This window comes from Gymnodraco acuticeps, unplaced genomic scaffold (assembly GCF_902827175.1).
Source record: "Gymnodraco acuticeps unplaced genomic scaffold, fGymAcu1.1, whole genome shotgun sequence".
Taxonomy (NCBI): domain Eukaryota; kingdom Metazoa; phylum Chordata; class Actinopteri; order Perciformes; family Bathydraconidae; genus Gymnodraco; species Gymnodraco acuticeps.
The window spans coordinates 186,688-211,858 of record NW_022989970.1 but is presented as its reverse complement, the minus strand read 5'-3'; the positions used below and the strand labels follow the sequence as shown (position 1 = coordinate 211,858).

Sequence of the window (25,171 nt, the reverse complement as noted above, 5' to 3'; positions counted from 1 at the left end):
AGTTTCATGTATTTTCTTCACTCCGCTGGGAAACTGCTCTCATGTCAAGAAGCATCAGATCAGTGCATGCACTGCATCGTCCAATCAGTGAGCGATACACAGTAAAGGGGCGGAGCGAGTATCTGAGGATTTCACCGGAGGATGGTCTAGTGGTTCCTCGATTATCGCTCCTCCATTCTCGATCCTCCGGCAGAAATAAGCGCCATGGGACGCTACTCAAGATGGCGCAGACAAATCAACTTCCGGTGATACAGAGGAGCGAGGAAATGAAAATAACCGACCTGAGACGCAGCCTGAGACGCACTGATGCTGTCAGAGAGGAACTACTGGGAATCTGAAAGTGGTCACAAGTGTGATCTCGCTTTTTAAGAACTGGAGGTAGGCAGTGCTCCCTGGAAGATTTACAAATTCAAAGCTGGCATCGTGTCTCACATTTGCTTCCACCAAGACACTCTACGGTTATAAGCGGGTTTGGAGGGGGAAAGGAGGTAGGAAGGGGTTTTATTTTGTGTGCTGTGTAAAATGTTTTGACAAATAAGAACGGTAAAAGACGGAGTAGATTACCGAATGAAGGTGCTGTTGGTTACTGGTATTGAATTGCAGTTACCTGTGTCAAAGAATAATTCTTCCTTACTTCTAGATATTTAACCTTTCTGCCTGTTGACGTTTATCACCAACCCTGAGTCTGTTATCTCCCGTAAGGAATGTGCTAATGCAGTCATATGGTGTTATTCTCAGTTTTATGACCGGTCAACTCTCGGTCACAGAGCCTAAGAGTCAGGCAGGTGATTGAGTATTTCCAGATGTCGGCGATATCTCCAGTGTTCCCAGTGTTTGCGCACCATCCCCCAATATGTGGATTAACTCTCTGTAAACTAGTTAAAAAGTCTATTTGAGAGAGAGGCTGGTCAGATTTGGCAACCCACCAGGGCAGTCAGAATATCTGGCTGTGTGACTTGTGATGTGAATTTCTCCGGCCGATACATCAGTGTTTGACATCAAAGCTCCAACTCTCCTCTTGTCTCTCTGAGTCCGAACTAGGGTTGCCAGAAACTGACCATGATCAAAATCGATTATTCGGCAGCCCTGGCGGACAGTCTGCCGTGGTTCCATCCCATTTCAAGTGCTGTTCGAGGCTCGGCGTAACCCTCGGAGCACACTCTCCAATCACAGAGCTTGAGGACTATCACAGGGTTTGTCAAACAGAGCACATGGTGTAGTCCAAACGATAGCTGGGGATTCTGGGTAGTGTAGTGTCTTCTGCCATCCTTTACTCCGAAAAAATATTTGTTTCTCCGAATCGAAGGGGGAAAAATACAAAAGCATTGCACACAATTTAAACCAATCAATGTTGTGTAATTAACAAGGATAATCTGGTGTTTTTTTAGTCGATGAGTAGTGCAGATATCACTGTAAAATCAATCGACAGTAAGGGGAATACTTACTTCCGGGTGTACAATTCTCCGTTATCCAATGAGAATGGACGCTCACATTGCCTTTTTAAGGGCAGCCGACACAAACGAATGCCGTGCTTCCATGAGCGTCAAATCCCGCCGCAGATGGGAATACATTGCAATCAGTTGAAAGCTATTTGCGTCCTTTTATGAAGCTGAAGGAGCCTAGGAGCGTCACAACTGCACGCCACGGACACTGACCAAACGTCGCTCCTGGACGATTATGGAGTGAGAGTGTGTTGGCTAACCCTAGCCGGACAGGGGATCGTGTCCGTCTCTGTGGCTTCAGGCTTGATCGCCGTTCAAATGACAGTTTTAATGATCTCAATGGGAATGGTTAGCGTTTCATATGCAAGCAAATAAAATAAAATATAAGCCAACAGTATCAACCAAGACAATAAATGAAGTGCAATACTGTCTGAATCCTGACTAGACAGCTTTAGAGCATCAGTTTATTTTTTTTCAAGTTTTTTTTTCTATTTTTTTTTTCTGATTTTTAAAAAAAAAATGTATATATATATTTTTTTATCACGAGCATATTGTGGAGACCTAATATCGTCACGACGATATATATCGTCATATCGCCCACCCCTAATTTATCCGTCAACTTTTTTCATTGCTTAAGTACATTTTCAGGGACAAAGGTCGAAACAACTGGCGGTTCCATGTTCTCTAATCCCTTTTTTTAGAGACATTTGAATTAAAGTATTGGAATAATGGTTGGATGAATTAAGACATTTAATACCATTGGGCTGGTGGATCAAGTGAAAGCAATTTTGCAAAGGTCTCGTATGTTTTATAGACAAAATGATTAGTTTAGAAAATAATTGTCACATTAATGGTTATCGAAAAGCCTTTAAAGCAGTACTTCTGACAGCATGTAACAGGTTGTATGTTGCTCTTGCTAATAATAATCCCTGTATTAAGATTTTATTACATTCTTAAAAAGTGAGGTTGAAAGCATCTGATCGAGCGACCAGAGAGATGGGATCATTTTCAGATTCCTATGAATTAATAAACTGAGAAGTAATGAGATCTATATGTCACTGCCAAGAATTCACCATGGGACTAAAACACAATCTGTGCTTGTTTGTCTCACTCTCCTTTAATTCTCTCTTTGCTTCTTTCTGTCTTTCATATGGTAGGGATTCCTTTTATTTGCTGCTAGAAATCACGGGATAGATAATACCACTCTGTTCTTCTGTCTCATCTCTACCTGAGCATGTCCGTCTTTCATCAGGGCTTTCTCTGCTTTCATTTGTAAGATCAAAATGCTTCAGTCACTCTTCTCTCAGTCTGTAGCTTGTTTTGGCATAGGGATTTCTTTTGAAGTACCTTTGCATAAAACATGCTTTGATGCAGAGATGCCTGCAGGCAGAGCATTGATTCAGCATTTGTAATGTCCTCTGTTTTGGGGAAACCTTGACATTTAGAATTTTCTGCACGATATATATTTTAAACTCCCTTTATTGCTCGCTCTTCTTTGAAAGACGGGAGTTCGTTGAGGGCAGCCTGATTCTCTATTACTGCCTTGACATTTTGTGATTTGGGTACCATCCTTGGTATTTTCTCCAGTTCCTTGCTGCACTGTGGGAGGATAACAGTTTCAGTTTTACCCATAGATACATGTGCCTGGAAGAAGAAAATGGGCACAGAATATAAATTGATATTGATCCAAGAATTGACTTGAAGTAATACATTGACATTCTTCTTAGTCCACAACTCAAACCGAGAGTAAATGTCTTTTTTGATAGGTCCTAATTTCGTATTTAACACAACACTAGATTATATAATTACTGCCAGAAATGGGATGTATTCCCCGCCTAGAGCTTATGATTCCCAGGTCTGAAAGCGTAGTTTTCTGAAGCAAAGACGACCAGGATTATAGTTATTAGTCAAGAGTTTAAAGTCAACTTGGAAAGTGAGTCACTACTTGATAGATAGATAGATAGATAGATGGACTTGACAAGATGAATGTTCTGTTCTGTAGAGGACCCTCAGTGGAATTTGGATCAGTTGTCTGAAGCTAGAAATGAAAGTTCAGTCTCCTAAATGATTATATTGTCATGGTTGTAAGTGCAGTTCCCTAAAGCAAGGCACTACAATTGCCTGTTTTATAAGATTAGCATCTCTAAATGAGTATGGCACTAACACTGCCAAGTTTGGAAGCCAAGTGCTCCAAAGCAAGGCACTCTTATACCTCATTCACACCAACGGTGTTTCAGGGCCGGTTCGGAGCTGGAGCTTGAAAAGCACCGGGTTTTGAACCGGAGTTGCGTTGGTGTGAATGAGGTATTAGAGCCAGGGTTTGTACCACGAACTCCCACACGGCCATATTTGGATAGTTGCTCATAGAGCAGACAAGAATACCCCCCACAGTTCTGTTCTCCAAGGGAAAGGCATCCACTGTGCCAGTTTTGGATGTTCTCTTCAGAGCAAAAAGTCCATACAAAGTTTTTAGCTTTTCCATTTGTAAAAGTTGTAAACAGCACCTGGAACTTTTATTGGTAGCACCATGACTGAAGTTCCAACCGAGCTGATCCGCTACTAAAAAAAGTTAAAACACTGCAGACTTATAACTGGTCAAGGAGAACTAGCGTGAGCCAGGACAAACCTGCCATTTTTAATCGGCTAAATTACCGTCAATATCTTTTAGTCACTTGACACTTTTTTTTAAATGGAAGTACCCAAAACGTACTCGATGTTCACCCCAACGTACAAGTGACCAGTAGCAGAAGGTCCTCTGTTTGGTTGCTAATGAAAATATCCAGGTGTCATCAGCTGATCACCCTGCCTACACTGAGGGGGTTAGCGTTAGTAGGGTTCATCGAGAAACTACTTGGTACCAAACGTGAGTGGGAGTCGAGCCAAGCTGTGCCGTACCATGCCTTGGAATGTATTGGTCGTACATGTCAAGGTTAGAATCTCACTTCTCTTGGGAACAGCACTCACGTTACTGGGGTTGGAGGTTCACTACCCTAGCAAGTGCAAACATACAAAGATAGTTGGGCTAATAAACCAGGGAATTTATAGAACATTTAACAGGGACAATTTCAATAACGGCATATGTGGGGATTTGCTTTCCGTTTCTGCTTTTCTTTAGGTCCTGCATCAGTCGATCAGACAATACAAAACAGTTTTTTTATTCATGTCAGGCATCTTATTATTCCTCCTGTAGATCACTGTGTACAGCATGCACTGAAACTAAGCATGTTTTATTGATACTAGGATGTTTTAAGGGTGTGTTAATTTGTCTGCTAATCAGTCAGAGTCTGTGCTGTAAAGGGAAGCAGCAGATTAGAAACTAATGGCATCTTATTAATAATGCATGTAACCAGCAGCAGTGGATGTACTATATTCACCGAAATGCCACACTGGGGAGTGTGCGTGTGTGCGTTGTTAGATATTTTCTGTTTGTGATCCAGAAAAACAAATACACACGTGTTGTAATAAATAAAATAAATGACAAACTGGTAAGAGAAAGTTTCTGACTTTAATATAAAATGTTTTCTGGATTATTGGCATTAAGGTAGCCAATTTTCTGACACTAGGCTAAATCCTCGACAAAGCCATTATCATGGAGAGCCGCTTTGATCACCCTCTGTATAATGTACGCTACACAAGGCATATTATCTCCGCTGCTTTCATACTGCGAGCACTATCTCTTCCTACACTGAAGACCCTGTCCACTATCTCCCACTCCTGTGCAACTTCTGGAAGTAAGTAACTGGAAAAATGTCTTCTCTCCGTTTTTACCTAAAGAACGAGTGCAGTTGTTGTTCGTCATGGATCAGGTGTGCTGTAACACAGAGGCAGTGATGGCCGCTTACTGATGTCCAGTGATCTATATTTGATAACTGATGATTATTTTAATCATAAACCTCATTCTCATGCCACAGCACTCGCCACTTTTCCAGTCCATTTCAAATCAAATCAAATCAAAATGTATTATAGCCCCAAATCACAAGAAATGCCTCAAAGGGCTGTAAAGCAAAGACAAAATACAAACATCATAGAATAACAATTATAAAAACATTATACCTCAACATAAGTATTGCCATGTGATCAAAGTATGTGACTGAGGTGATGGTAATTAGTTTACAAAGAAGACGGATGCGAAGAGATGGGTTTTGGAAATATCTTTGCGGATCTGAAATGGAAGACAATTCCATTTCTCTGTCCATCCAATGTCATCGTGTAAAAATGTAATGCAAGCAACAATGGTCATGACTTAAAAGTGTTTGGTCAAAAACATGTGATATCTCATTCTCGCCATATCGCCAAGCCCTTCCTCATACAATTTTTATGAAATATATTATTGAGATTCAGGAGAAAAGAGCAGAGGAAAACATACAATTCAGCTCAACTAGCACAGAACATTAAACTACAGAATCATACAATGCTTCAGTTGCCATGCCTCACAGTATTAAATACATTGTCATGGTTGAACAGATAGAAGCAGTTTAATATGTCGTGTCTGAAAAGGTTGTTAAGGGATTAAATGGCTCAAAAAAGATAGTTAAAGAAACGGTAAGGTGCAGACGTTTCCTGCTTTTTATGAAGTCAGTTATAAACCCTACATAAAATACATAGCGAGGGAGGTTAAATGCGTGACTAAAGGGGGGCTGACGGAGATGAGAGAGAAAGAGAAAAAAGCAAAGAGGGTGGAAAGGCTAGTTGCCTGGTGACGGAGGCAGAAGGAGAGAGAAGGTGAAGAAAGGAGAGAAACGAGGGGGAGGAGGAGGAGGAGAGCCGTGGAGTTGTTTTCCAAGTGCAAAGAGTTACTGGTCACGATGCCACATCTGCTGCTGCCATCCCTCCCACTGCCCCCCGCCTCTCAGAGGATGAAGAAGAGGTGTTGGCACTGTCTTTACATCTTACGCCGTATTGGATGATTTATGGTGTTAATGGCTGTAATGAGGGTGAGTTTGAAAACTGGCAGCCAAGGCACATTTTTGGCATTTTTTTTAGACTGCACTCGCAGTTTTGAGGAAGTGCTGGCTCAGGGTCCAACTTTATCAAAATCCCTTTCTGTTTTTGACACCACAATGTTTTTACATCATTGGTAGGGCCTTTTTATTTTAATTGTTACCCTACCAAAAGGTCACTCTAAAGGCTTGTAAAATTACCAGCCACATCCTTGATTTCATTGCTTCTAAAGTAGTGTTATGGTAAGGCTGGCCTCTAAAAGCGGCAAAGGTCACAAAAGATACCGCGGCGCTACTATGGTTTTGCACTCAGCAGCTTGTTATCGAATTCTTGTAAAGGGAGGGGTGAAAGTCAGTGGGCGGCATTTATAATGTAGTGCAATATACGTGTGAAAGTAATACAGGAAAAAGTCCCTAAACCTGCATACGATTTAGCATTTTGAATGTCAATGTTTTCTTGACAGTGCTTTTGGTATGATGGCTGAAATCAAGATAGTCAACACAAGATTTCGAGTTTTAGGTTTTTTTTCTACAATATAAAATACTTCCTCCCAATGGCTAATGTCACAAGCTTTTGTGTGATTCAAAAGGACTTCTAAACGCCATGTCTTCAAATGCTTGCCGCCTTTAGCTCAGCGGTTGTGATGTAATGCTTTGCGACTGTGGTGTAGTCTAGTCTTGTGCATAATAGCTTTAGAGTAAATGTTGCAGATTGATGGATGGATGGATGTCACTTACCTACTCTTCCATCTCCCCTCTTACCAGTTTTGAATGTTTAGTTGTATTTCTCCTGTTCCTGGTTCCTCCTCTACCGTCGTTCCCTTAATGCTCCCTTATAATAATAATAATAATAATAAAGATTGCGGCTTGTCATAGTTCGAAAAGCACATATAGTTATTAATAACATTAACCATGGCTCTCTGGAATCTTTTACTTTCCTACTGTGTCAAAATGTCAATGGAAAATGCTTTCTTCAGATATTAAAACAAAGGAGATTCCATACGTTCTCCAGATTTCTATCGTTTAAACACCACCTACCCTTCCCTTAAACGCTTTGCCAATTATCGAGTGATGTTTCTTCCTCGACAATTGCACATTTAGCTGAGCAAAGTGGTCCAGACACTGACGTACAGAGAGCGTATCTTTCAGACGGCAGCTAAGACTTTTGTAGTTTGGCAGACCTACAGAGTTAGTGCTAATTAGCTGCAGCTGAGTGCATTTGTCAGCGACAGTTGTCATTACAGTGTAGCTGGTGTAAACAACAATTGGTGACTAAAACATTCACCTCCTACAGCTCGATAAATACTGTTCATTATGTTAGTCAGTTATTCTCAACCTGGGGTTCAGGACCCCTCAGAGGGGCCAGAAGATCAATTTGTAGGGTCGGTTTCCTAATGTTTCCAGGTTAAGAACATTGTATTAACTCCTAAAGGAATTCTACTGCTTCATTCCTTGTAAAATACTAGATAGTTTGACCTCTTTAGACCTCCAAAATGATTCCACTGAATATGTCCAAAGTAAAATCACTCTGACAAATGTGGGTCCATGAAGCTTTCCAGAAGAATTGCATAAAAAAAGTAGTATTGCAGAATTGGATCAAGTCACAATCATGACGACTTATTTCCTTATTTCTCTGTTGGCCAATTATTGGATATTCTTATTACTTGTTTGGGCCTTGCCTTGGGCATTAGAATCATATTATAAAACTGTCTTTGTCTCTGGACATCATGAAACATTGCAAATACCAGCTGACATCAAAGAACAATGAAGTATTATCCGGATAAACTAATTACTGATTACCTAAAGTGGCAAACGTGACTTATTTCGGGTACTCATGCTCTACTTGTTCTCCTCTGTTTACAGTAGGTTAGGCCTATACTGCTTAACCTCTGAGTTATATTTTAAGGATCTGAGTTCATTCACTTAAATCTGTTTTCCAACGTTTCAAACTTCACTTGAAACTCACTCGACAAATAAATGGAAACCCCACTAGTGAGGATGAATCAGACGACCTGAATGTGCGTCATATTTTACAATTGACTTTCTATGCAATTGCACGACTTCCTAAATCTGCTTGGTGTATCTGAATAAATATCTTCCCTTTCTTTTCCTTTTTTCTACTCTTAATGCATATGCTTCCCCCCTTGCTTCCTTTCCTCTTCCTTAAACACCCTCTTTCCCTTCTCTTACGTCTTCTGGTCTTTCCTTTCCATTTTATCTGACTCCTTTTCCTAATTCCTCGTTTGTTCCTCCTCTTGTTCTCCTCGTCTAACTCATCCCTCTTCCCTTTCTTGACTGTGTTTATTTCTCTTCCTCCGCCTCATTCGGGGACTCGTGACTCTTACTCCGAGCTCCAGCTGACATAACTTTATTAAAAGTCAAACAGAGGCTTCTCTTTCTCTCTCGCATGCGTAAATGTCATCAACATTGAGTGTGTGAAATGTGATCAACAATAAAAACCTCACACCTGACACACACACAATCTCACACACAGTCAATCTGCTGGAGGCTGGAGACTCATACATTTTTGAAATACAGTATTGTCAGCCTGTTCTTCCTTCTCTGTCTCTTCTTTATCGTTAACTTGTTTTTCCTTTTGTGTATCCTTTACAAGTAAAAGGTCACGTCATTTTGCACTAATCATTAGATTCCAAAGAATGTTGGAGAGGAAGAACAATAGCATCCATTCTCCATGAAACTGTCTAAAGATGTTCTGATTGACCTGATAAGAATGTTACTGTCCTTGTAAATAGGTCCTGTGTGTCAGGAGGAAAGCAGACATAGTGTAAAGACCATCTGTTGTACAGCCTAAAGGTTCTCTAAAGGACTCGAGGGGGGTCAAAACTGTCCCTATCGAGGTCAGTGAATTGCGTGTAATGTATACATCTGAAGTAGAAGAATTGGAAGACACAGTTTTCTGAGTTTGGGAAGGAGTATTGAAAATGAAACTACAAAAGTAGTAACGTCTACAGCCACGGTAGCAGCTCTGTGAGACTATTTACTTTGAGACATTTCACTTTAAACCGTAAATGTCAACCGAGAGGAAAAGTCAGCAGGTCACCTCAGTCACTAGAGGAGTTCTTCCTCAAGGCATTGTGGATATCTCTACCACATTTCAATCATCAAAAAGTTGAATAGATATTTCAGTGGATCAAGATAACGTGCATCGTTTCATTGTAAGCGACCTTGGTAAATGGACTCACAATGGATCCCACAAGTATTGAGGATAACGGTACGATGTTTCTAGTCCTTTGGTTCAACGTTTCTTGTTTCCTTTAAATAGCTTTGTTTAGCTTTCTAATTAAACTCTTCAAACAACTAATTTGCCGAATCGGAGTTCAATAAAGGTCCTTCAAATGCGCCATCTGTTGCTGACATTATCCTCACACATTCTTAATTAATCGATAAATATTTAGAATTAATCTCCATTTATTGATCACTGCGGTGTCACTTTAAAACAGGAGGTGGTCATGACATTTTCTGCTGACTTTCTGCCATTACAGCGACTTGTGAAGAGTGTGACATAAGACATGATGATCAGCAGTTACGACATAATAGTCTCCATTGTGCTGGTAGAAAACAACAATGTGAGTACTGGCTGAGTCACATTTTACCACGGTGAGTCTAAACAATCAATACCTGTTCTCCTCGGTTTGTGAGAAGCGGTTGACTTCGGACTTGGCATGTCGGTCCCAGTTTAGAGGCTTTTGTAACTTAAAAACATGTTTCTGTCTTTCATACTTTAACTTACATCACACTTCTGTTGTAGGGATAATTCACTTTGAACAAAATGGTCTACCTCATGGTTGTGCTAGAGATATGTCAAGGGATCACCATTTTAATTTATGAAATCCTCTTCTTGCATTAATATACAATGGCATACCATGTTATGGTTGTTGAGATGTTACAGCACATGTATCAAACGCAATGCCCGGGGGCCAAATCAGGCCCTTGGTGGATTTAATTTCGGCCCGCAGGATAATTTTTAATTACTATTAGATCTGGCCCGCCGGTATATTGCACGCACACCTTCACTCCACCCTGAGGGTCTCCTCAGCTCAGAGCCTGAGCCCAAACATTGATGACCTCTCACCCAAGATGAGATGCCAAGTATCTGAGCTAGCATCACAGAGCAGCACACTGAGTTTAATGGATGTTTCCTTCTGCACTTTCTCTCTCACGACAACAGGGCATGTTTGGGTTTCTCTTTGAGGGAAATAGTTTTTTGAAGCTGTTGTTGGCCTGTGGGAAAATGTAATCATAAGAAATTACTCCGGAAAAGCTGCAGATAGAGCCATAAGAAATGAATGCAACTGATTATTTAATGTTTCATGTTGTTTTTATAGGCAATAATCCAAGCTTTGTTAGTTCCAAGTTTAATATGTGCAATAAGTTAATTTCAATACGTTTTGCAATAAACATTGAACCAGTCCGGCCCTCGACTAGTATCCATTTTTAAATGTTGGCCCACTGTGTATTTGAGTTTGACACCCTTGTGTTACAGTCTTGACAGATTAAATGTTTTTGCACATTTAAAAAAACACAGGACTGGACCCAAGGTACCTTTAGGTTAGCATGTCCCTCAATACAAGTATGAATAATTAAAGACGTACAATATGCCCTAAAGTCAATAAAACATAATGTATTACAATAAAAATCAAAGACCAAAAAAGTCAACAACAGATTATATAACAGTCATGAGAGGGGATTACAGATTACAGTAATCAAGTCAAGAGGTGACACAGTAATAGATAAGAAGACATTATTATTCAAAATGGCTTGTATTTGGCTGAGATTTAAAACTTATAAAAGCTGCCATTCACAACACAACTGACCTGTTTGTAAAAGTGTTTAAAAAGACATTGAAATGTTTTACTTTGTTATACACATTTGACTGGTGACAGAGCTAGGAGGGCCACACATAATTACCTTGCTTTTGTTTCTTTTATTTAGAGAAAGGGCCACTCCAATTCAATATCTAGTTTTGTGTAGACGGTAACAAGTTATTTCCGAGAGCAACCTCTGTCGTGTCTATCTAAAAGGTACAATTGTCCATCGTCGGCATAACAGCGATACAGAATGTTTGTTCCTATTCAAAGAGACAAGTTATATGTATAATGAAAGTCTTAAAGGGCCTCAAGTAGTGCTGCGTACCTGGACTCACATTCAGGTTCAGGTCCGGACTCAAGTCCAGAGGTTCAGGTTCGGACTTATAAGTCCGGACCTGAACCCATGGCTTGTGTCAAGTTGTGTGAGGACTTATTAAAGTGAACTTATTGTGAGCTAATTATCAATTGAAAATAAGCTCATAATCAACTCAAATTCAAACTCGTCAGGTTTATTGTGCTCCCTTCCAACTTGTGTCTACATTTCTCTACAAAGTACAAATGTAAAAAAAAAACTTTTTGCCACTTAGTCTACAAATGACTTATGACAGCAACTACAGTGAACTACTACAAAGTTCAAACATTTATTTCATTTACCAAACTAAAGTAACCAAACAGTCCCTGAGCTGACTGAGCCTAAAACTTTGCTGAAAGGTAGAGTGTAGAGTAGACTATACGCTGTACAGTATACACTGTAGTGACTGTACAGTCAGAGTGTACTGTACTGTCTGTACACCATGTATTTTCTACAACTCTACATGTGTACACTATACAGTACATACATAGTGATGTACATACAATTTTGATACAAATGTCATACATAGTTAACTTAAGCATCTATCATCTATGTCACTCGGACAGTGAGGAGACTGTGGACTGTCAAGACTCAAGACACTATGTCTAAGCCAATCACATCGCTAGCTTCCCTTGACGTCACAAAGATCTCGCGAGTAGTTGCGATATTTTGCGAGACTTCGTGAGTTCAGTAATGGCCGCCATATCAGAAGCCGAAACGATGTTTTTCGTCTTTTCTCAGCGCAAATTTCTCGATCTATGGAAGGTTTTAGATGGTTTAGAACAAAAAGGAGAATATACGTAAGTGCTAGTTTTTTTGCAAGTACCGGTTCCCGACGTTCCGGTTTTAACCGGACTTGAACCGAAACTTTTTACAAGTCCAGTACCGGTTCGGCGTACCGGTACGCAGCACTAGCCTCAAGTGGTGGACCGACCAACATTGTCAGTTTTAGAATTGATACTCATCTCAGAAGACATTGCATCTTTTGTACTGGGTTACGTTTTGAAGCATTTTTGATTTCAGATAATTTAAATGCTGCCGTCTGTATCTTGACGGGGAAAAATAAATGTGAACTTCCTGCGCTGGTTACCTGTTCATCAAATAACTGACTTTGATATATTAGCTTCTATCTGTCGTGCTACACGTAGATTCATCACTACGTTGTTGTGTGTGCATGCTTTCTGTATTATTGTAACCTGCTTTCAAGGGTATAACACCTTTTATACAAACCTCAATGATCTTTATGTGTTCAATAAACCATCAGCACGTTCTGGTTACTGTATCTTATACTTCCTATTTGGTGTGGATTGATGTGAGGCTTCATGACGCTTGACCCAACTGCTCTGTGCCGTAGTAGTTTTATTACAACCAGGTACGTAACATTGTAGGGTTTGTGTGTTTTTAAAGGTTTAAACTTCCTAAATACATTTTACAAAGAATTATCCCTGCTTGTTCTCAAGTCTGTAAGGAGTAGCTTCGTCCCTATGTTCGGATTTGAACTAGTGACCTTCTGCTTACATGCTATCAGTCTCTGAGGAGAAAGACTCAGTTGTGTTCTGCAGAGTGTTTGTCCCTGGGTAAACAATGTTAAAGGAGAGGACATTCTTCCGGTGTTTAAGGCTTGTAATGGAAACTGTGACTGACACATTGTTTTTCACCAACAGCTTAGCCACAACTTTGCTGGTGGTTATGTAAAACTGTAGCTGAATCAAAAATACATCCTTAAATGTTGGCAGTTCATTAAAGTCCTAAAGACACATGCCTTTTTCCTGTTTTAATCCTCAACATGAAAAAGGCAACTTTAGATTATTGCTTAGAATTGCCAAACATTTGGGATCCGTTTGTTTCAGTTCATTACTTCCGTTTAAATCAATCAGTTTGGAATGCTGTTGCATGTAAGTGATCAAAGTTATTACATCATTTGCTGATGAAGCTACAAGGTTGATTTAGTTTCAGAAGGAGGGAAGACACAGTATTTGTCTCGGTTGTTAGTGAAACTCTGTAAAGGGAAATGCCCACCGAGAAGCTTAGACACTGTTCCTGCAAATAGGCTGGAGTTACACTGAACAAAAATATAAACGCAACACTTTTGTTTTTGCTCCCATTTTTCATGAGATGAACTCAAAGATCTAAAACATTTTCTATATACACAAAATAACCATTTCTCTCAAATATTGTTCACAAATCTGAAAAAATCTGTGATGGTGAGCACTTCTCCTTTGCCGAGATAATCCATCCCACCTCACAGGTGTGGTATATCAAGATGCTGATTAGACAGCATGATTATTGCACAGGTGTGCCTTAGGCTGGCCACAATAAAAGGCCACTCTAAAACGTGCAGTTTTGCTTTATTGGGGGGGTCCGAAAACCAGTCAGTATCTGGTGTGAGGGGTAGGGGTAGGGTAATGTTGTGAATCGAGTGGCCTGTGTTCGTCGTCCATAACATACGCCTGCCCATACCATAACCCCACCACCACCATGGGCCATTCGATTTACAACATTACCCTAACACCTCAGATTTGTGAACAATATTTGAGAGAAATGGTTATTTTGTGTATATAGAAAATGTTTTAGATCTTTGAGTTCATCTCATGAAAAAAGGGAGCAAAAACAAAAGTGTTGCGTTTATATTTTTGTTCAGTGTAAGAAGCCTTCACATGATACGCGGTAAAACGGCTCTGCGCTGACATTGCCGTTTTGTTTCTATGGAAATTGCGGTGCCTCCCGACTGGGCGATAGCGATCAAAATTATCGCCTAGCGCTGCGCCCAAGTTTCAAATGATTTCAAGTGGTATCATGATTACCGCAGACCTTTGACTGGTAGTTTTCACCGCCCTGCGCCCAACCTTCTGGTGTGCTAAGAGCAAACGGAGTATCATGTGAATGCAGCTTGATGCTCTTTTGAAACATCCGTATCTACAATGTCGTTGTAGTTTATTTGTTCTTACAAAATGTTGTTTTGTTTGCTTCTGAAAGAAAAATGTGTTTTTTTTCGTTTCGTGTCTGACTGAAAAGTGTGAGGTAAATTCTAACGGACAGATAAAGAGGAATTGTCTTTGCAGCCTGTTGCAGTGTGATGTATGTGTTCTGTGTTAGGCTTAGAGCTTTTTACTATCAGCAGTTTTGAATATGTTTACACACACAAACATCGACAGACAGACGATTCCCACCATTCACATTCTGTTCTGAATTGTATGGCAGCGATGACTGTTGTATAACCAGTGGACCCTGTGAAAGTGATGCGAGCTGTGTGTGTGTCTTTGTTCTCTCCGTGAACTCATTTCCATCTCTGTGTCGGTTGTGTGTCTTGTTCTGTATCAGTGAGACCCTTGCAATATATCACCACGTTAAATTTTTAAGCACTTCTCTCTGGTTCACTGCAGGAATTGGCGAATGGCTGTCCCCGACTCGCAGCACGTTAATGCTTAATGTCAAAGTCTGAGCAGATTGGTTTGGACCTTGTTGCCCTTTTCACATTCAGCCCAATGTGATTGAGGGATTGTAAATGTTTCAAAGCATCTCTCTGCAGCTTTCTGAGCTGAGTCGAGTGCTGCTGTTGGTGCTGATTTAGTGGAAAGAAGCACAAATACACGTATACAGTATGTCTCTAAAGGGACTTTAGCGTAGAGGGGGAAATATTCAAACTCAGTGGTGTGAGAGGTTGTGTTGTCTCAGTAAATCCATGGTTTGGTCCACTGGCCTGTTATGTTTCTGCCTACCCTCGGTGCATTTGTCTATTATACAAATCATGTGGAACATTATTAAAGACTCCATGACATGGAGCGATATCACGGTCCTGCTGACGTCGCCATGTTGGCACCAACAACCGACAATGACAGACAGACTAGTCTACTGCTGTTTGAGGGAATGCTGTTTTTTTTTCTAAGCAAACCTTTTGCTTTCAGTGACTACAGGCAAGCAAAAACAACATTAAACGTTAATAGTAATAAAAGGATTGTCTTGTTTGTAGAGGATCTTTGTGCTTGGTAAGAATGTCTTCATTCGGGCATTTGCGGCTCCCTACTCAGGTTGGTGTGTCCCGCACCGTCGTTGCTTTACGGCACATTTTAACACCTCCCGCGGCCGAATCGACCAAAGAAAGTCGGCCAAAGAAATCACTCTGATTGGCTGTTGCCTCTTTTTGAATGACGAACACACATTACCGCTGCCTGCTGGTAAGGACAGTTATTGCCACTCGTCGACTGAAGTCTTTGTGGTGTGTTCGTAGGCGGGCGGTGTAGGCGGGCGTAAAAGTCGGGATGCCTTCGGTACACGTTCTTTGGTCTCAGGTTGGTGTGAAGTGGCCTTAAGTCGAGCCCCCAGGAACAGTGCCGGGCTCTGAAGCCATTTTTATAGTGCCCCAACTGTGGAATTACGACCTGCGTGTCAGTCATGTGATGCCCTGGGGCCCATAAAGACACTTTTTGTGAACGAGCGGATACCATTTTTTTTTAGATTGTTAACTTTTCAGTACAACAGTTAAAAAACCACAATGTCCTATACTGCAAGTTGTATAATATGCTAAAAGACATTTGGCTGAGTTGAGACCGCCCGGTATGCAGGGTTAATGGAACCATGCGCTATCAACCCCTTAAAATGCAAAAGTAAGCAAAAGAGAGTAGGGTATTTTTATACTTATAAATTGAGCCATTATAGCTTTATGAACCACTGAACCTCAAAGAGCAGGACCCCACTTCCAATGCTGTATGCAGTTCTCTTATTAAATCCATGCTTTAAGTTTCTGTGGAATATATGTTTGCTTTCTTGATTAAATGATTGTATAAATGTAACAATCTTTAATAGTTGAAGTTAGCTTAATGCACCCAATTGGATGTCAACATGGTGTGAAGGCAGATACCATCTGTGCCAGAAGTTGACACGGGACATGGTATGAAATCAAAATGTAACCATTGCGAGATGGAAAATGATGGATATTGGGAGAATTTGTCTTTATGACTCCCAGATAAAGCCTTCTATCGTCTTAAAGAAAAGAAAGCTCATAGGGAAAGGAATAGTTTCTGGTGTAGCAGAATAGTGTCTCCTGCTGTCAGTGTGTCCTTGCAGCAGGTGATAGATGTTGTTTTGTCATGGTGTCAGTGTTGTGGAAAGGTGACATTTAAAGGTCACCAACATGAGCTGCATGATGCCTCACTGCTCGGACACATGTAGACTCCAAACCAGCTTAAAAGGGACATCAGAGATATACAAAAATCAATGTATGCTTTTCAGCCATATCTTCCAATTAACACATGCTTTTAACATCTCTTTCACCATCCAATAAGTGCATGCAGAGAGACATTTTATATATTTTAAACACATTTTTCATGTTTTTCTTAAACTTAAAGCCACACAGATGTTTGTTAGTTTTACTATTACGGCCCGTCCACACAGCGGCGTGCGTTGACGCTTGGAGGTGGGCGTATCTGAAGCTTGGGGATTTTTTGCGACCAACAACCAATCACATGAATCTCCCGCCCCCGGCATACAAAGCAATAGCAATGTTAAAACGAAGTCAACTGGATATAAAATCCCCAAACAGGCGAAAACCTACCAGTTTCACCCACTGTCTCTGCCACCTCCCTCCATGCCTCGCTCCTCCTGTTTGTATCCCGGTAGATGAACAGAGACTGATCATACAGCACCGGGTGATTCACTACCGCTATAATGAATTTCCCTCCATTTTTTGGAATATGAGGAAATGACCTGCGTAGTCGCTCCCAGCATACACGCGGTTTGATTGGCTAGCGCTTGTACTGGCAGATTTGCATAAACGGGATTTCATTGGCTGACGCCTCCGTCGAGGCGTCAAAAGTTGAACATTACTCAACTTTTGAAGCCAGCAACGCTCCACGTCGCTTCCCAAAATGCAGTTCGGCTAAAAGTGACGTCACCCCATTCAAAGTGAATGGGCAGAAGCGTTGGAAGCTTCAACGCACGCCGCTGTGTGGACGGGCCGTTAGGAAGGGCCGTTAGGACACACAGACACACTTTTCGAGTTGTATTACTGGTACAGAAGGAATAGTTTTTCTCAAGTAGCTGGGAGCTTTAATGATTTAAGCTTTAATGATGCAATTAAGGAGTAAATGGCCCAGTAAAAATAAGAAGAACATTGGAGAGTTATTGTGATTAACTAGCACGACCAGCATGCCTGACTGGTTAGCCAGTTAGCAGTTAGATAACTAACAAGCTCATCCAGTGGGCACTACTGTATATCAGCAAACTTCTAAAACACAATCATTTAAGAAAAATGCTCGCTGTGCCACTCTTACGTGTGCCCAATGAAATAAGTGAAGTAAATGAGTAACAAAAACTGTGTGAAACCCTCGCAAAACGGTTAAAGATAAGACATTGACCCTAAAATGGTTAAGGTGAGTATAGGTGAATGGGCCGCAAAGTTTTTCCTAATCTAGGGTTACCCTTTTGACACGAAAATAGTCACTTATCAGCCATATTGGTTTATTTGTAAGTAAATCAATGTGAAACAAAACTAAAAGCCTTAAGGCATTATTGTATTTTTTTTTCTTTCTTGGTTGGGTCCAAATGAACCAAACCATATGTGGTACAGCAACTCATTTAAATATCGGTTTAAAGCTAGTAAATCTCAGTTTAACTGAAGTGTCTCCTTGTGTTAAGGGAGGAGAGGAGGAGTATGGAAGAGGAAATATCCTCCGCCTGTATCCCTTCACCCTCTCTGCTCTGTGGTGTCTCCTCCTGTTATTGTCAATTTGGGTGATGGACGTTTCTAATGAAGCTGTCATGGCTGATGGCCAGCTAGAGACTCACCAATGCTACGATGTTGCTCAGAGCCGAGGGGAGCAAATAACACTAATTGTAGCTGGGCAGATCTGTTCTAGGAGTAGTAATATGCTCATTGGTTGTGGAAAAAATCTCAATGGGTTGAGCCAAATAACTAGATTTACATACAAGCAAAATAATATACAGTAATTGTATTGCAACAGTGGACTAGTAATGGAACTCAATCTTCACGTAACCTTTAATACTAACCATACATTTTTTAAACTATTAACTGTAATACAACAGTCATATCGTCCAGGAGATACAACATTTCTCTCATTTGAATTATACTCAATTTGAAAACCTGCAGTTCTGGCCATCAATTTCTGACTAATATTTGTTTTAGTTTTTTACAATCCTTATTGAGGTTTATAATATATTATCTTACATGTAGTAGACGAGCCCTGGCTCCTTCAAAATAGTAATCCAACCAAACTGCATTCTCATTAATCTTTTCATGGAAGAAGTTCTTTCTCTAAGATTACACTCGCAGTTTTACATGCGTGGTTATAATTAAGATTAGAACAATCCAAAAAATAACAACACATGAAAATGTACTTGGTGATGGTTAGGTAATAGGTCATGGCTTTGATCCAAAAGAATACATTCACTACTTTTTGCTGAATTACGGACATATATTTTAAAAGTCAACATTGATGCTGATTCAACACGAGGCATGTATATTGGTCCTGTATTTTTTTTAATCAAAGCATCCATACTGACCGTTTCCTATATGGACTTCCATTGCATTTGATCGGAAACCTATATGTGATGTGTAAGACCGTACCTGTCTTTTATCCTTTATCCTTGTTTTACCATCTTCTTCCTGTTTTACTGCTGCACACACAAACACGCACCCTTATCAGGTAGTAAGTGCAGAGAAGCCTCAGGTCATGCTGGTAGAGGAAGTGTGCGGTAGTGTGCGGTTGTGTGTGTGTGTGTGTCCGTCCAGAGCTAGCTAACTGTAGCTCTGCCACACCCTCTCATTACACAGAGAAGCAGTGAGAGAAGAAGAGAGACTCTAAAACCTCTAAATCAGCGGGTAAACAACCAGGCGGCCTGCTGCTCAGATGGTAAGGACACCAGTTAACTATACTGGTTTAAATTGGGATAGTTGGTTGGTTGGTTATCAGGCCATAGAGTAAGTTACTCATAATAAATAATAATTTCACATCAAAACGATGAATTCCGGCAGTGATGTGAATTGTATTGAGAGCATTGTTTTAAGTCTCTTTTTAAGGTAAATTGTTGCATAGCCTAAGTTTTTGTTTGCCATATCATGTGGCATTGCATTTTACTTGCACCATTGTGTCAATTGCACTATTTTACTTAATTATTTGTAGGTCTTTAGGGTATTGTATGTTGCATTGTTGGAGGAGCTTTGGATTTAGGATGTTCTTTGCCAACTACACTGCAGCATGGGTGCATATGACAATAAAGCCTTTGAATGTTTGAATCAAGAACAAGTATATCTTAGTCTGGGTTAGGGTAAACAGTTATTGTAAAAGGTAAGAATGTAAGGGGTGAATCTGGTATGTTCTATAGTCTATTTACTATACAGTGTACGTTTCGAATTTGTCCGCTGTAATTAGTTGATGGCTTCATTTGTGTTGGGAAATCCGAGAACAATCGTCTTCACTTGGAGACAAAATATATTACTTTTTCACATTGTAATATTCACATTTTGTGTAAAGACACCAGTTCGAAGAAATACAATAGCTCTCGAATAATGAATAAATAAATAGCCAGGCCCTTTATGCAGGTTTTCAGTTTGTTTGACGGTCTGTGATGAGCTGGTCTGTTCGAGAGCTTTTAAGTTGTATTTAGATGGTTATTCAGTGAATTATTGGTCCATTTTGGTTAGTCTTTCATTCAGTTGTTCAGGCAGGAATTCATTCGGTTAACCAGTGAGACAGTCAGCAACGCAGAGCCATTAAACTAGTGATCCATTTATCCCTCCAGCCAGGCAGGCAGCGAGTCAGCTGCTGAGTGAGGGGAGTGGCTCTCTGCCTCCAGCTGAAGGAGAGTCAGTCATCCAGAGAGTCAGTCATCCAGTCATCCAGCTTCCCACTCATTCGGTCAGTCGGTCGGGTGTAGATGCAGGGCTGCTGGTCAGCTGCTCCGGATAGCTCGTATCTCCCTCAGGATACACTCTGTTGAATCAGCTGAGGAGCCACTGAGAGGTAAGGAGCTCCGACGCTCAGCAGGATGTTAGTTCGGCCAATTTTGGCGAGTACAATTCAAAGCTGACTTTTGTAGGCATGTGACACGCTGCAAGGTGACTCAGAAGAAGGGTTTGTGTGCAGATGGAGATAAAAAACAAATGTGTTTAGCTGGGAAAAGGCTGCTATAGCTGGAGAATGTGATCACACCCTTTTTTCTACAAGTTGGAAACTGTTGCTGCGTTGTTGCGCTCAGCTGCATCATCCTGCCTGCTTGTTCTCTGGAAGCTTGTAAGCTACTCATTAATTTTTTCTGTCTCATTATATGTGTGATAATTTAAACAGGAGGTTGTTGTTTCTACTTAAACTTGTTTAAGGGATGACTTTTGTCAACTTAGTGTTATCAAAAAAACAGTTTGACTTGTAGTTGTCTGTTTATGTATATTTTTTGGAAACTGTTCCTTGTGTCTGTTAATATGAGAAGAGGGTTTACCAAATATTCATTAAATCATTCATCATTTATTGCAAGACATACAGAATAGAGACAGTTTGTAAGCCTTTGAAAAGGCTGTGTATCTGTGTGACTATTATTATGTTTGTTGTTTCCCATTGTAAAGCGTCCTTGGGTCTCTGGAAAGGCGCTATAAAAATATTTTAATTATTATTAAAAGGGTTAAAGATGATTTTTAGCCTTTACAAACGGGGTCAACCTTTTACACAGCACACTTTATAATATTGTTGATAGAATTTGTGTTTTACGAAAATACATTATGTTGAATTGTAAGACCATTTATTTTTGAAATGGAAGCTCTACTGAGACTTAGACAAAGGAAAAATTAGGACTGATTGATTCAAAGATTATGGGAGCCATACAAACACGTATTGCCTTCATAGAGATGAAGCAAAAGACAATTTTCCACATCATGGACTTTAAAATGTCCTGCTCACACTTACACTGTAGCAACTTCTTCAGACGGTTAAAAGGCCTAGTAATCCTAACTCCACTGTGACGATCATACAATTACGCACTGAAATCAGCTGCTTTTAATGCTGTTTCTGAAACCAAAAGAGCGAGCAGTTACTCTACAGGAATAGTTATCACAAGACATGACAGTAACCCACTTTTAAATCTAAATTCTCCCTTAGAAGTACATGAAAAGACGTAATTTGAGCTCTTACTGTATTACACTTGGCTTATTTGAGTCTTTGAGTTTGTCTTTTAAGCAAATGTTTGATTAGCATAAACCTGTTTGGTTAAGTTATCAAAGTGGATGGGCCAGGAGTCAATCGATTATTAACATCTCTCGAAAACCCTTCACGAATTAACTGTAATGTTTCTTTTGCGACCAAGCTAGCTACCCTGTTAAAATAGAGCATTTGATGGGCAGCAATTGTTTTTGACTGACTAGCACTGGCACATTCAGGGATGGCTAGCATGTTAGCAGTTAGCTTGCCAGCTCCATCATTTCATTAAGTAGCCCAGTTTCTACATACTTTGCTTCTGGTGTGGCAATGAAAATTAAAATGCAGTGGTTTTCAACTTGACAGTAGCCATAAATGGTTTTTTTTTCCTGTTTTGTTTTTTTGGTCAGCAAATCTCACGACACCTCCAAAACCTACTAATCTTTTCTACCTAACAGTATTGCTGTATAGCCAAAGCTTAGTGGCGTATCTATGCTTTGAACATCCATTGTGAAGGCAGACCGCTGTAATGTTTAATTAAAATGAACACGGACATTATTCTGATACAATCCCAAACAAGCTTTCTTGCTATTAATATTTAAAAGTACAATTCCAGGCTGGTTTGTTTTTGGGCTGACTATTATTTTACCAGACACAACATTAACACAGAAGTTTGCTGTTAAACTCATGAACCAAATAATGAACAGCTGTATTTCTACTCCTGTAAGGTCCGGTTTCTTTGATTTGTTTTAACGTATTTAATTATCAAACGGGGCACACTTTAATTTCAATGAACACGTTTTTTATAGTTTGTCTTTTGAACTGGTCACAAAGTCTCACACTCTGATATAGGAACCTCTGTGTAAATGAAAAATTATCTTAAAACTGGTTTGACTTCAGAGGAAAACTAGAGCCATTTTAAAGCCTGTAAAATGTTTGAAAACACTAATTAAAATGTCTGTTCTACTGCTCTTCAAACAGAAGCACTTCTTCTTTCATGATTTAGTCAATTCTGAGGTAAATATTTGACTAAATGATGCGTAATGATGAAAATGTAGATGCCATTTTGAAAATAAAATGACTTGAGTGTGTTTGTTTCAAGTACAAGAAACACCCTTGGGTATTTAAAGGTCCCATGTCATGCTTTTCCGGTTATTACCCATCCCCTTGTGTGTTATGAAGGTTTTTCTGCATGTAAACGGTCTGCAGAGTCACAAACCCTCAAAGTACACCCTGTAGCGAATAAAACTCTAACACAGAAAAGACCTGTCTGTGCTGCCCCAGAACGCCTCGTTGGAGATTTCTCTTTTTCCATTTGTTTCTTCCGGGAACCGCAAAATGGACCAATCCGCGGAGCCCCTCACACACCAGGAGGGGTGGGGACCTTTAGCGTACATTTTCAACTAACAGGGAGTCCCCTGGTTGGTAATAGACGAGTTGGGATCGCGGAGAAATGCTCTCCGCAGACCCATTCTCACAGCGTTTATAACCATTTTTCTTACTCAATATCAAGCCACACTTATTGTTTTTACTTCGGCTGTGAGTGTTTGTGTGCTCAGGATGAGTTTCACGCTGTATCGCCGACCCGGAAACCACACCAGTAAGCCAGCTCACTGAGCAGCGAGCCTCGCAACGTCCCAACCAATCAGAGCACACTGGGCTCACAGGGAGGGGGGGGGGCAGGAGCTCCAACAAGCCGTTTAGGACAGAGAGTGAATACACAGACTATACAGAGATGCTGTGAGAAACCAATGTGAGTTTGGAAAATTGCACAATATAAATCTATTCTAGTAGACCTCAACAATGGAATTATGATCAGTAGAAATGGCCATGACATGGGACCTTTAAACACTGAAACATGACGCATCTTGCACTTGGCCTTACTTTATGGCACTTAAGTGGAAGAAAAACCTTCTTGATGTTATCGCTTTTAAAATGCCATACCAGGAGAACAGGTTTTTTTGTCTCCGTATAGGCTTCCTTTCTCAATAATAAGGTCTTATGAAGTCAACGGTTTTTTATTTTTCAGCACAAATGTTGTACGTTGTATTCATCACTGTCCGCTTTAGTTTCCGTGTCAAACAAAGCTGAAATAGTAGCTGACATGTTTTTTTATCGCTTATGTGAAGTCATCTATTAAACTAACACCCCCCTCCTCTCAGTGTCTGTTTTTAAAGTTAGGCATGTGACATATTGGAAGTGTAAAACCCCCCTCTGTCTATTCATAGTGGAGGACAGTGACATGTGTGTCTGTGCGTGATGAAGACTTCTTTCAAGATTCAAGGCTTTTATTGTCATACATGTCATGAGGGCCCAGGCTCCTCCAACAGTGCAACACAATAAAACAGATAAAATAGTGCAAGTAAATACAATAAATAGAATAGAAGTAGTGCCTTACAAGTGATACATCATTTAGACAGTGTCTAGTTTTACCAACTGGTGCCTTAATACCATGATATTTTGGAAAATATAATCAAGTATGCAGCAGGTTTCATAAACATTAACCTGATCACAGTAACAAGAAGCATAAGTAAAGTTATAAAAGACACAACATGTATTCAAAAAGAAGACCAAAGAGAGACTAAATGTAATAATTTGATTGGTGGTGAGTGCACTTAATGTGAAATCCTTTGAGTTTTTGGGTTAGATATTCAAATCTCTACCACTGATGGAAAAACTAAGAATATACTTATTTTTTCAAAGTGTTTTAGTGCAATATTAATTAATTAATGTGTATGTGCTTTACGCAAATGTAACATTTGTATTATTCATATTCAGTGGGTTTTATTTTCCATGTCATGTATTATATTATTTTTCATCACACCTATTTATATTTGATTATCTAGTGTGCGTTTAGTTTCCATCTTATTTCCCATTATTTATGACATGCTTTCAATAATCGTTCTACGTCTAAATGGGTTTTCAGATGTTGTGGTGTGTATATAATTTCCATCGCCAGCTTCACATCCGCAGCATGTCTATATCTCATTGAACAAAAATAAGTGGTAGTAATAATAATAATTTGAAAGAAGCAACTGAAAAGCCTATTGTAAAATGTAATGACTACTGAACACATTTTCAAGTATGTGGTATCATTTATGTTAATACCTCCTTTGCATTTCCTAGTATTCATTTAAAACGGTGCAAATGTTTTAAAATGTTGATGTTGAGCCACTTTTGCTAAAAAACAACATTTTATATTATAGTTTTGATAAACACAGAGAATAAAGAGGACATATTGTGGTCAGTTTAAGGTTCATATTTGTATTTTGTGTCTCCACTGTGACATGTATCCAAAAATCTTTTCACCCTCTGTCTGAAACCAGAGCCCAGTCTGCTCTGACATTGTGAGTCACTGGTTTAATTATCTTTCACCCGCTCCTTCTCTCTCACACACTCTTGCACTTCTGAACACACCAGGGCTATACGATCTGTCTTCAGGACCAGATTAATGACCGGATGAGCCAGT

At 40.0% G+C, this 25,171-nt stretch overlaps 1 protein-coding gene across 4 annotated transcripts in view; it reads left to right on the top strand.

The window, feature by feature from the left end:
• The window catches only part of LOC117542932 (ras-related protein Rab-27B-like), a 75,584-nt gene that overhangs the window by 11,863 nt on the left and 38,550 nt on the right, over positions 1 to 25,171 (top strand). Inside the window, exon 1 of one of the 4 annotated variants that reach the window (XM_034210827.1) lies at positions 19,407 to 19,431. The exons of 1 other annotated variant lie outside the window; for it this stretch is intronic. The gene's annotated coding sequence lies outside the window, so the exon portion shown is untranslated. Of the gene's footprint in view, positions 1 to 19,406; positions 19,432 to 20,415; positions 20,542 to 20,676; positions 20,812 to 25,171 lie in introns of those variants that run through there. 2 more of the 4 variants (XM_034210824.1, XM_034210826.1) reach the window with 2 other exon arrangements.